General features: G+C 37.9%; 1 protein-coding gene across 9 annotated transcripts in view; it reads left to right on the plus strand.

Annotated features, from left to right (window-relative positions):
- The window catches only part of RABGAP1L (RAB GTPase activating protein 1 like), a 759,437-nt gene that overhangs the window by 447,938 nt on the left and 297,742 nt on the right, over window positions 1-13,757 (plus strand). The window lies entirely within an intron of this gene.

The following is a 13,757-nucleotide window of genomic DNA, read 5'->3' on the forward strand; positions in this document are numbered from 1 at the left end:
ATTTCCCATAATCATACGGTAGTTTACTTATAATAGGGGCATTAAATGTTTTTTTAAGTATATGATAGTCTAGCTATTTTACATTTCCTTTTTTTAAATGAGTATATCAGTTCACTTTTAAATTGTTGCCAAGGGCTTTATTTTTTTTTTTTTTCAAGTGTTATATAAAAGGAAACTTACATCTAGGAATTTTGCCAGCTATGTTAGATAAGAAAATTGCTTTATGAGTGAATATTTGTGAGTACATCTAGTTTTCTATGTTTATATTTGCCAGAGTTTAGATTATTTCATATCAGGGAGTCTATTTTTGGAGCTTATGTTAATACTCTTCTTTTTGCCAGCATATAGGATAAACTTAATAACCTTTTTTAAGCCCCAATTTTTTATTATTAGAATCAACAGACAAAATTATTCTGAATTTATTTATATATGTATGTATACATCCATATTTCCATATATTTTTTAAAGAATGTCAAACTTATAGGAAAGTTGCAAGTACATAATTTTGTTTTCCTATAGTGTTTGAGAGTGGTTTGCCAACATGATGCTGCATCACCCCCAAATACTTCAGGATGTTTTCAAAGAAGCAAGAATATTCTCTTGTAATGAAACATCCAAATCAAAAAGGAACATCGATGTACTGCTACAACCCAAGCCTTAGACTTCATTCAGGTTTCACTAGCTGTCCACATAACGTCCTTTACAGAAAAAAGGACCTAGGTCAGAATCATACCTTTCTATTAGTTGACATCTTCTTGATATCTGGAATAGTTTCTCACTCCTTCCTTTATTTGGTACTTGTGAAGATTATAGCCCAGTCATTTTTTGAAATGTCCCTCAATTTGGGTTTGTCTTATGTTTCCGCATGGTTGGACTCAAGTTATACATTTTTGGCAAGAGTAACACAAAAGAAACATCTCTTATCTCCTCCTCTCAGGTAGCACACAGCTGCAGGTTTTCCCATAATTGATGATGGTCACTTTGAAAATTTTTTTTTAATGTTGATTTCTGAGACAGAGACAGAGCACGAGTGGGGGAGGGGCAGAGAGAGAGAGGGAGTCACAGAATCAGAAGCAGGCTCCAGGCTCTGAGCTGTCAGCACAGAGCCCGATGCGGGGCTTGAACTCACAAACCGTGAGATCATGACCTGAGCTGATGATGGTCACTTTGATCACATAAATAAGGTGTTGTTGACCAGACTTCTCCACTGTGAAGTTTCTCTTTTACCTTTTGCAATTAAGAAGTATTTTGGGGTGGAGTAATAATTATATAAACATACCTTCTTCATCAGACTTTGCATTTATTTATTTGTGTGTGTGTGTGTATACAGGATGTATATATACACACACATACACACACATATTATCATAGACTCATCAATTCTCATTTTATTCAGTGTATTACTAACTCTCTTACTATAATTATTTGTTTTGGTGCTCAGATTGTTCCCAACTGGACGGTGGGAGACCTTCAAGCTGGCGTTTTGGCATATCCTATCATTCTCTGAGCACTGCCTTTCTTTCTGGCCCAAAAAGATGCTCCAGGCTTCCTTTGCCCCAGAACTAGACCATTTCTCTAAGGATCCCTTCTTTCTTTAGTTAAAAATCGTAGAAAACCAAGATTTCTACACTAGGTGTATTCACTGATATTAGGATGAGTTACTCACAAGTCATCTCACCGGACAGAGCTAAGAAATATATATGTGCGTGTGAATATATGTATCGACACATATTTGCATGTCTGTATACAAACAGTTTTTTCAGTATTTTTAATGAAATAATTCACATACCATAAAATGCATCCCTTGAAATAAGTGTACATTTTAGTGGTTTTTAGTATATTCATGAAGTTATGCAACCATCATCACTATTACGTTCTAGAACATTCCACCACTCTAAAAGGAAACCTGTATCCATTAGAAGTCACTCTCCAGCATCCCTACTCTCAGCCTCTGGCAATCAATAATCCACTTTCTCTTTCTGTGGATTCGCTAGGTTTTGTTGTTTTTGTTGTAGTAGTTTGGTGACTTTTGTGAACTAATTATATAAAGTCTATTCTTTGTCATGTGTGGCCACTGAAGTCTGCTTGGTGGTTAGCTAATGATTAGAAAGAGGTTTGCTTATACTTCCTAGAACCCGTAACTTTCCCACTCTTTGCCAAGGGGCTCTGTGGATGTGCTTAGGCATACTTTTATTATTCAGCTAACCGGGTAACAATTCTATTTTACCTTCACTTCCTGCTTGTGCAGAGCCTCAATCAATGTCAGCCAGAAATGAGAGCCTAAAGCCTTCTCATGCCTTTTCTGAGCTTACCCAAAGCTTTGGGCACCTGTACAGTTTTACACATGGACGTGGACCTCTATATTCTCAGAAATAAGTCTGAGTTTTTCAAAGACCTTATGGACATCTCATTCTATAGCTTTTTCCTTTTAAACCTTTTGGTTAAGTCTGTTGTCTGCTTCAACTTTTATCTACCACCTGAAGGCAGTCATAAAATTAAACAATCACTTGTAATTGTTTTTGACAAATGCCCTGGGGAAAGGGCTTTTCACACTGGGTGAGCCTTGCAAGTGGTCTTTGGGGAACCACCACACAGGTCTAACAATGCTCATTCTCTGCAAATGATTCTTTGCAGGATTTGTAGCCATCCCCTTTTGCTCCTGATGGTCTCCAGGATGCTTGTTTTCACTGCAAAAGCAAGGTGTTAGTTTTCAAGGTCATCAAGGGGCTGCAGAGGTAGAGCTAAGGGAAGTTAAAAAATGCCACAAAGTTCACTGTCCTTACTGAGATTCGGTCGTTTTTCTGTAATAAATGTTCCTCAGGTTGCTGCAAATCTTAAGTCAATTTCCAGAGCACTAGAAAAGCTGATTGTAACGATTTTTGCTATCTTTCCTGCTGTTATGGAGGAGCACATTTGTAGAGATCCTTACTCTGCCTTTTTTGCTGATGTCACTGCCCATATTTGTTTTTATACCTTTTTACATATGTTGAAAATTAGGGATTCACAGGAATACTTTCAATTTCAATTAAATATCAGCAAATGAATTCTGTTCTTTTTCCTATATTTGTTAACTCCCTTCTCTAATAATGAAAAAACCTAGTTCTCATTATTTTTCATGTATTTATCCATTTGATCAATATCCCTGTATGTAACCAGCTTCCCATTGCTGTGGCCTCTCCTGTCTTGCACAGATGGCCTCTTTACAGTGGTCAGGCTCTAACATCCCATGTGTGTCACTCCATTGATTCCTTATTCTTGGCCATCCGCTTCCCCACATGGATGGCCTCATCATCCTGGTTAGAGTATAATGTCGGACCACCCCTCTGTGTCATGTTTATCTTGCTTTGCCTGATGGCTTCTGGAAGGAAATGGGAAGTTTGACTACTTTTTAATAAAACAAGAATCCATAAGCATTGTAATGGTGAGTGAGACCTCATCCAGACAGCTCCATACTCATCCTGATGATGGCTCAAATGGGATATGTGGAAGAAGGACATTGTAGTCCTCCTTGACATCAGCCTGTCATTGCTACTATTATTCACCTCATGCTGTGCCCAGGCGCTGTTTAATCCTCAGGCAAGTTTATACAGTGGTTTTTATTTTTACCTTTGTGTTACAGATGAAGATAATCTGCTCCCCTTTATCACAGAAGGCCTCAAAAGATTTGTCTATACCTGCTCTAACCAGTTTCTCTCCTCCAACTATTTACTAAACCCACTTCAGTCAGGATTTCACCTGTATTACTTTATTGAAGATGATCTTGTCAGAAGACAAACATATTCCAAATCATAAAACATCGTCATCTTAGTTAATAGTAACTCCATTCTTCCCATTGCTCAGGCTAGAAACCTTGCATTGTTTTTGACTCTCCTTTCTTTCTCTTACACTTAAGTTGAGAAAGTGTTAGCTACCACTAGAAGCAGAGGTCCCAGGATGTCAACCCACGGCATAGTTTGCAAGTGTTGAGGTTACTAAGAAAGACACAGCTCACACAGCCACTGGATGGAGCAATACTTTCCCCTCATAGAAAAAAGAGCAAGGTCAACTTCAGTAGTGAGTGTCAGTCCTCCAAGATGCCTATCACAGGGAGATGGTCTGCATGCACCTCTTCTGTGCTGCAGAAGAAAGAGCCCATTCCCTCCCCCTAGAGACTGTGGATAACTGTGGGGTTGACCAGGTGCCATATGACATACACACTTATAAAGAAGTATGCATCAAGCCTGGAATCGGGAAAGATGACCAAACAAGGTGATAAGCCCAGCACAGGGAGTAAGGGCTCCTTACCTCCATGTGAGAAAATATCCCAGGGCTGCAGCATACTCTTTTGCAACCGTGCAGAGGTCAACAGGTTGTGCAGGACTGTCTTTCACAACACATCTCATCCATTAGGAAATCTTATTGGCTCTATCCTCACAATACATCCAGACTGCATCTCATTACTTCCACTGTAGCCACCCTGGTCTAAAACTACAGCTCTCCACCTGGTTTTTCTGTTTCATTCATTTTTAAAGCTTAAGTCCTTACAGAGGTTTACAAGGTTGTAAACTTCACGTATGACTGTTCTCTGCATCATGAACTCTGTCCTAGTCACACACATGCCAGGCTTGCTCCCCCATCAGAGCCCTTGCACCGACTGTTCCCTCTGCTCAGAACACTTCTCCCAGAGATCTGTCTGCATGGCTTGCTCTTCTGCCTGTCTTGACTTCTTGCTCCAGTGTTACTTGCCCAGCACTGTCTGCCCTAACCCCCCTCTTACACTTGCAGTGTCCTCCGAGTCCAGCATTCCTTAGCCCCTTCCCCTGTGTTACGTTTTGCCACTGCACTTACCTTCACACTTACTTACACTGTTGTCTTTTTCCAATAAAAAAACAAGCTTTGTGAGAGCAGGTGTTTTGTCCATTTTGTTCACTGCTTAGACCAGTCTTTCAAAAAAACTCTCCACAAATATTTATTGCCTCAAAGTGTTTGAAACTTAGGGAAGTTAACTAATTATTGTAAGAGGCAGAAGTGGAATTTGAAGTGTTTGGCATTCAGATCCACTATTAGAAAACTTGTAAGTAAATTTTTTGACGAACAATGATTTTAGAACACTTTACCATAAAAAGCTACTGTCCTGGGTCCTATAGTTAGGGGCCAGTTTTATAGTTTGGAAGCGAATCTGAGAGCCTCGTAACCATATTGCTTTTATAGGAAAACACATGCCGAATTTCAAAGAAAATACTGGTAAATGAACTGTTGATTACTATGGACTGTCTGTACTGAATTCTAAAGGAATAGGAAGATATGTCATTCATAATGACTCTAAAGGCTTGGAGGAAAAGGAATACGATGAGGAATGTTTGGTACTGAAAATTTTTATAAAAATATTGATTTAGTCCCAAATTTTAAAACTTCAAATTGTGGTGTGAGAATACATCTACATTACCTTTTTATTTACTTGGTATTTCTAATGTTTATGGCCCTTCTTAAAACTAATTATTCATTATTCTAATCACTAAAAATTTTGGTTTTGTTCATGAAAAACATTTTATATTGATTTGCTTTTTGTGGGCTAATTCAGAAATAAATGATGTCAACTTAATTCTGGATATCAGTGTGTGTGCATTCCCAAAGATGTATTTATATATTTCTAAGATATATAGATAAATACAATTAGATACAGATGTTATCTAAGAGGGTACACACACACACACACACACACACACACACACACACGTATGCACACACACACACAGTAGATCTCCATTATTCATAGATTCCATATTTGCAAATTTGCCTATTCACCAAGATTTATTTGTAACCCCCAAATCCGTACCCTCGCTATTTTTGTGATCATTGATTGATGTACCTCTCCACTGTGTTGAAAAATTTGAGACCTGATGTATACATTCCAAAGTTCACATGAAACCAGGTAATTGTCTGTCTTCTTGTTTCAACTCTCATTCTATAAATAACAGTTCTTTTTTGAAGTTTAGTACCTCATTTTTGTGCTTTTTGTGATTCTGGTGTTGGTGATTATGCTGTTTAAAATGGCCACCAAGTATAGTGAAGTGCTATCTAGCAATGCCAAGCACAAAACACAAGAAGGCCATGACGTACCATATGGAAAATATGTGTGTTCATTAAGCTTTGTTGAGTGGTAGTGATATTGCCCATGATTTCAATATGAACTAATGAACAATAAGTATCAAATAAAGTGTCTTTAAATAGAAATACACATAGACATAAAACAAGGTTATGGTGGATTGATTGACCAGGGGCTCCCAGAAGCCTAATCCTCTGTTTCCCGCTTTGGGGCATCGATTCAGTATCTGCTAATTCAGTGTTCACAGCAACTTTATAGAGCAAACAGCTGCAAGGAATGAGAATCTACTGTGCATAGGTATAATTTTCTCCAAGAAGAGTAGTTTCCAGTGGTTATCTACCTCACTATTTTATTTTATTTATTTTTTTTACCTCACTATTTTAATCACTTATGTTAAACTCCAGCAGAGCCTTGGTATGTGTTTTTCATATATCTGTTTTCTAGAGATGTCACCCAATTTGAAATCTTATCACAAATCATCGACTGGAAAATTACTAATAAGTAGTAAGCTTTTAAAAATTTTAGTTAGATGTTTAAAATTATGAAATATACATTCAAATGAGAAAACATGATTTGTATTTCTGAGTTTTAAAAGTCAATAATAGAAGTAACATCCTTATGCCAACAGCTTAGGAAATACAGTATTACCAATATCTTTGGATACTTCCAGGTGTCTTCTCAGAGTCAATCTTCCTCCACCCCACCAGAGTCAGCCACTCTCCTAAACTTGGTGATTACCATTCTTCTACCTTCTTTAAATAAACCCACATCTCTGATTAGTTTATGACTGTGTACTGAATACAACACAGAAAGAAAAATTTATGTTTTATCATTAAGTTCTGCGGTTGCTCACCCGAACTCTGCCACATTTGTCAACAATCACTAAGATCCAGAGTCTACATAGTAAGAGTAGCTAAGACCTCGAGATCCGAAGCCAGGCTGCCTGAGTTTGAATTCTAGCCTGCTGCTTACTAACTGGGTGACCCTGGGCAAGTAATTTAGCTTTTTGTGCCTCTGTTCCTTCTTCTATAAAATGGATGTATTGGCGCGCCTGGGTGGCTCAGTCGGTTAAGTGTCTGACTTCAGCTCAGGTCATGATCTTGTGGTGTGTGAGTTCGAGCCCCACATCGGGCTCTGTGCTGACAGCTCAGAGCCTGGAGCCTGCTTTGGATTCTGTGTCTTCCTTTCTCTCTGACCCTCCCCCACTTGTGCTCTCTCTCTCTCTCTCTCTCTTTCTCTCTCTCTCAAAAATAAATTAAAAATGTGGAAAAAAAATTTTAATGGATATATTAATAGTACTTAATTCAGAGGGTTTTTGTTAAGGATTAAATACATTTATATAAACACCTAGAACAATGGGCAGCAATTATCAATAAATGTTAGTGGCTATTTTGCGGTCAGAGAAATTAATGCTAAAGGATTCTTTGCAAAGCCATGTGTGTTATGTGCTGTATTAAATAATCTTTTCTTTAAAGGTTACCCTAATTTCTTTTAGACAGCCAGGTGTCTTACGGTTCTTGTCACTCTGTGACATCTTTTCATTTAGCTTTTCGTGGCACTATTTAAACATAGTTTTTCCTTGGTATCTCTTTTTGTCTCTTAGATTGTATGAGAACAGATCTCTTTTTAGTCTATAAATAAACTTATTTCCACATATTTTACACTTGGTTGTTTCCATGACATACTCATTGAAGGGCTCTTGGTGCCAAGAACAGTCCAAAGGCTGGTTTGTTTGTTTTGATTTCATTTTGGCAGAAGCTCATTGCAGGTAGTAGATGAAACTGTTTGTCTATCAGTAGCCAGTTCATCAGCAAATATATCAGTTCCTTTAGCACTGCCAAGAGCTAAATAGGGATATGTTTCAGAAGTTTGATCCTCTCTTGTATGCCCACATCACAGCCTCTCTGGCTTCTTAGAGTACATGTTCTGATTTCCTTTTCATTTTTTCCTGTGAATCTGAGCTTCCTTCCTCTTTACCTATAAGTGTGTTTGTGTGATGAAATAGACAATAGATACCTGTATGTTATCCATTCCTGGGACAAAAGAGAACTGTCATTCTGTGTTTCCTGCATCAACCTAGTAAAGGTTTGTGTGTGAGAGAGTATTTTGGGAGGAAGAAGATTGTAGATTAATCTTTAGATACAATTTAGCTGTAAGACTAAAATTTTCCCTAATGTTTTTAAGGTAATTCAAGATCAGTACTGGTTATTTTGTGTGTGTTTGGGTTGGTAAAGAAAGTCCCACTACCCTGTGGGAAATTATTTTCAAAGTTAGCATCCCACACTTTAAAAAAAAATCAAGTGTTTTCTATATTTATTTGATAAAGAAGAACTTACATTTATAGATAAATGTTAGCACCAACTAGATTATGCCTTACAAATATCACGTTATGTCTAAGTTCTAGCCTGTAGTGAGCATGTTAATAAATATATTACATAGAGAAATTAAAAGTTCTCCTTCCCTAAACCCAGAAGTCATAGATTGAAAAAGATTAAACAAGAATCAAGATTTGTCAAAATGTCATCAAGAATTGTCATTTCTCGGGGCGCCTGGGTGGCTCAGTCGGTTAAGCGTCCTACTTCAGCTCAGGTCACGATCTTGCAGTCCACGAGTTCGAGCCCTGCGTCGGGCTCTGGGCTGATGGCTCAGAGCCTGGAGCTTGCTTCCGATTCTGTGTCTCCCTCTCTCTCTGCCCCTCCCCCGTTCATGCTGTGTCTCTGTCTCAAAAATAAATAAACGTTAAAAAAAAATTTTTTTTTAAATAAAAGAAGAATTGTCATTTCTCTTGAGACTGTGGAGTCTTATCCCCCAACCCTTTTGACCCCCAAGGCAAATCAGAAGATAGGCCCTTCCATCGTTTATGGACCCAAATGCATAAATGTCTAAGAAGAATAACTCTGCACAGAGTGAGTCTAAATGATTGTCTTAGTCTCTTCAGGCTGCTGTAACGAAAATAGCATTCACTGGGTAGCTTGAACAACAATTTGTTTCTCATAATTCTTGAGGCTGGGAAATTCAAGATCAAGGTGCTGGTAGATTCAGTGTGTGGTATGGGCTTGCTTCCTGGTTCGTAGATGGCCGTCCTCTTGCTGTGTCCTCACATGACAGAAGAGACAAGGGAACACTCTGGGATCTTTTTTATAAGGACGCTAATCCCATTCACGAGAGCTCTACCCTCCTGACCTTATCACCCCTGGATGGCCCCATGTCCCAATACCATCACATTTTGGATTAGGTTTCAACATATGAATTTGGGGGGTGGGGGGGGGGATATAATATAGGTATTAAGCATACAGGCTCTGTATTTAAACAGATTTGGGTTGAAATCCTGGCTCTAGCTTTGTGTCTCTGCCCAAGTTGTTTACTTTCTCTAAACCTGCTTCTCTTATCTCATATGCTTTGTGTGAATTGATTGAGAACACAGAAAAGCATTTAGCGCAGTATCTGGCCCATAATAGAGGCTCTCTCGTGCCTTTGTACATGCCTTTCCCCTGCAGCATGCCTAAGGAATCTCCATATTCTTCCTTCAAGCTTGTGAGGCCAAGTCTCCAGCAGTTCTGGTCCCATCCCTTTTTTTTCTTTTGTAAGATTAAAACAACATCACCTTGTGTTATGTCTTTCTTGCCTTTAACTCTGCTTCTTACACGATGAGGCTGCTCACCCTTTCCCTCTGAGCTCCCACCTCTCTGGCAGCGCTTCTCTCACTGTGCTTGGTTTCACTGCACACACCGAATCAATCCTTCCACGAGACTCTGAGCTGAGGTGCGTGGACCATGTCTTTTCATCGTTGCATCCACCTCACAAAGCACAGTATTTAATTACATAATAGATGCTCAGTAAATACTGGCTTGCTGAATGAATATTGAAAGTACTCTTGGGAACCCCGCCAGAAAAGTGGGCTATAGTTCAGAGCAGAGAGCAGAGACAGGGTGCAGCCACAGATTGTTTTCCCCCAAAACTGTTATGACAATGTTCAAATATATTTAAAAAAATTACAAAGAATTGTACAGGAAACATCCACCAACTCACCACCTGGGTTCTACAGTTAATATTTTGTTACATTTTCTTGATCACTTATCTGTCGATCCATCTACCTGCTATTCAATTGATCAATCCCTTTTAATATTTTCAGGCATTTGAAAGTAAATTGCCTTTATGTGTCTTTATACCTTATGCCTAATAGTGCAGCAGGTATATTATTAGCTAGAGCTCAATATTTGCTAACAGTTTTCCTCTGCAGGTACAACTTCTTATCAGTGAAGTGTACAAATACTAGGAGTGCCGTTTCATTAATTTTGACAAATGCAAACTTGTGTCCAAGACATTGAAGCTTCGTCATGTGTTCGCAGTTCATCCCTGACCCTTCCCCCAGAAGCAATCTTTGTTTTGATTTTTTTAACCCTGTATCACTTTGACTTGTACAACTTTATGTTAGTGGAACCATGGAGGAGAATCATTTTCATGTGAGATGTAGTTCACACAGCGTAATAGTTCTAAGATTTCCGTGCTACAGGTATAAGTAAGTGATTTGTCACTTTTTTTCTTGCTGAGGGAGGAGTGTTTCATTGTATGAATATACCGTGTTTATACGCTTCCCTGCTACGGGATACCTGAGGCTGCTTACAGTTTGGGGCTATAATAAATAAACCTGTTAGGAATATATCTCAACTCTCTATCAGTCTTTGTTGTATACATTTGCATTCATTTCTCTTGGGTAAATACGTAGATACGGAATTGCTGAGTCATAGGGTAGGTGTATATTTAGTTTTCTAGAAAACTGTCAATTTTACAAAGTAGTTTTACTATTTTACACTCCTACCAACAGTGTTTGAGAATCCAAGGATACTGACATTTAGTGTATTGGTCTTTTTATTTTAGTTTCTGGTGGCTACATAGTAATATCTCACAGTGGTTCTCATTTCATTTTAATTTATTGTCTAATGATGTTGAACACTTGGCCATGGTCTTACTGGCCATTCATAGATAACCCTTTGTGAAATGTCTCTTCGGATCTTTTGTTTTTAAAATTTGAGTTGTTCGACATTGAGCTGTAGAAGACCTTTATGTACGTGTTGCAAGACTTTTTCCAGATCTGTTTGCAAATATCTTCCCAGTCTGTGGTTTACCTATTTATTTTTTTAACAATGCCTTTTCATCATTAGAGGTTTTTAAAAATTTGATAATATATCAGTTTATTCTTTTATAGTTAGCACTTCTGTGTCCTGGTTAAAAAAACCTTTGCCTTTACCAAATTACAAAGATATTCTGTGTTTTCGTTGAGTAGCTTTATAGTTTTAGTTTTATGTTTAGAACTGTGATAAGTCTGAAATTAATTTTTGTGTGTGAAGTAAGGTAGGGATCCAAGTTCATTATTTTCCTCATATAGATATCCAACTATTTGAGCATATTTATTGAAACAATTTTCATATACTTGCAAGTTGATACATATAAACAATTTTATTTTCCTCATTGTATTATCTTGGTAACTTTGCTGGAATCAAATAATTTTATAAGCGTGCCTGTACTTCTAGGCTTTTTGTTGTTTACTGATTATTTGTCTACCCTTCTGTCAGTTTTATACTATCTTGAATATTGTAGTTTTACAGTGAGTATAGTAAGGGCTTCTCTCCTGTTACTCTTTGTTCCAGAATTTCCACCCCCACTTTATAGCTTTTTCTCCAATCTGTTCTCTGGGTCTTCTAGCCAATAAGACTACTGTTTTATATCCAAGTTTTAGCCATCCGATGCAGTAGCCCTGGTGCCTGATCTTTAGCAAAAGCCATAAAGAATGGGAATATTACCCAGTGTCGTTCCCTTCTTCCAAGTTTATTCTCCCCGCTAAGTTTCTGACTGCTTTTGTTTAGCTCTTCAGTGTCTTCAGGTAGCTGTTTTATATAATTGTCCAGACACAGTTTAAATTTGTTGCCAGAGGGAAGATTGGTCCAGTAGGAGCTGCTACTCCATTACAGAAGTGGTGTAGAGACGGTTTTTAAAAGTCGGATGGAGCAAGCATCTGGCCAGAGATGCACTTAAAGTGAGGAATGGGGAGAGATTTGGTGCAAAGGGAGGCAAGTTTCGAATAAAGGGAGAGGATTCAGTTCACCTCAGTTAGAGAAGGCTTATACTAAAGCCAAAACAGTGCTTGGAAGGACTCCAAGGATAAGAACTTGCTAGAATGCTGTTTTTTAAACTGTGAATCATAAAATCAATTTAGCAAGTGGTGTCTGAAAAGTCATTTTTGCTTCTAACCTAACTAAGAACCATAAAACAAGTAGAAAGTAAGATCATTGCATTACTGATGTGCACTTTTAGCCTTAGCTGTCTAGTTAAAGAATAGTGTGTGGAGTCACTGAATTCATACCTTCTCTGTCTGATGTATCATGGACCTTTATTTTCTGTTAGAGTTCTCTTGTAACACAAATGAGCATATAAACAGCACACTTCTCAGTAAACATTAACTATCCCTCAGTAAATAGATCAAACATTTGTTAAAATGATGTCAGGGTCGGTGAAGCATGGGCGGCTTTTGGAGATCCACAGTTTTAAAGAATCCTAACTGACATCTTTCATGGGGAAGGGGAAGCCTTGAAAATATATTTGCCATTCTGTAACGTGCTGTCTCATCAACAAAGCCCAGAGTTCCTTGTTCCTTGTTCATGAAAAAGGAAGTGACAGAGCACCATCAGCAATGCTCCAAATTGGGATAGAATTAGAACCTTTTCCCTCTTTCTTCCTTTTTTGTTCCTTTTTCTTTTCTGTCTGTAATCCTTCTTCCAGTCCCTAATACACACACCCATGAGCTCTGGATAAAAGTACAAATTAAGCAATCAGAACTATAACTGTATAAATCAAAGAAAATTAAATAAGTAAAAGGATGCTAATGCATCTTTCAATTCTTAAAATTAGGCAGAGCTCTGGAAATTGGTGATAATGAAGAAAAAGCTCCTTTCAGATTCATTAGGTAATGTTTCCATGATCCAATTTTTCTCTCATTAGAAGAGAGTGTGATAATATCATCATTAGCAGAAGAAGGTTAAGAGAGAACAATAGTACTTCAAAAGACATCATTAGGAGGGTGAAAAAGGCAGGGCACAGACTAGGGGAAAATATTGGTAACACATGTGTCTGGCAGTGACTTGTAAACAGAATGTATCAAGAATTCCCATGAATCAACAGTAATAAGACAAACAACCTAATGAAACAAGTGAGCAAGAGCTTGAAGAGAGTGTCACAAAAGAATATATATCAGTTGCCTAAAAGCATGTGATGGTACACCCTACATCTTTAGCCATCGGGGAAATGCGAATTAAAACCATAGGAATTAATAAAGAGAAAGAGACTAGCAGTATCAAGTATTGACAAGGATGTGAAGCATTAAATATTCATAGTTTGCTGGTGTGGGTGTGAAAACTGAGTGACAACCACTTGGGTAGACACTTTGGCAACTTGTTATAAACAAGTTAAACAGACACTTGTCATTTCAACCTTGAACTTCCACCCCTAGGTATTTACCTAAAGAGAATGAAAATCTATATCCATGAAAAACCCTTGTGTATAGATAGCAGCTTTATTCTTACTAACCAAAAACAAAGAAGCCCAAATGTTCATCAGTGAGAGAACGGATAAACAGATTGTGGTATGTTTACACAGTAGAATAGTACTCATCAGTGAA

Source organism: Panthera tigris, chromosome F3, assembly GCF_018350195.1.
Source record: "Panthera tigris isolate Pti1 chromosome F3, P.tigris_Pti1_mat1.1, whole genome shotgun sequence".
Taxonomy (NCBI): Eukaryota; Metazoa; Chordata; class Mammalia; order Carnivora; family Felidae; genus Panthera; species Panthera tigris.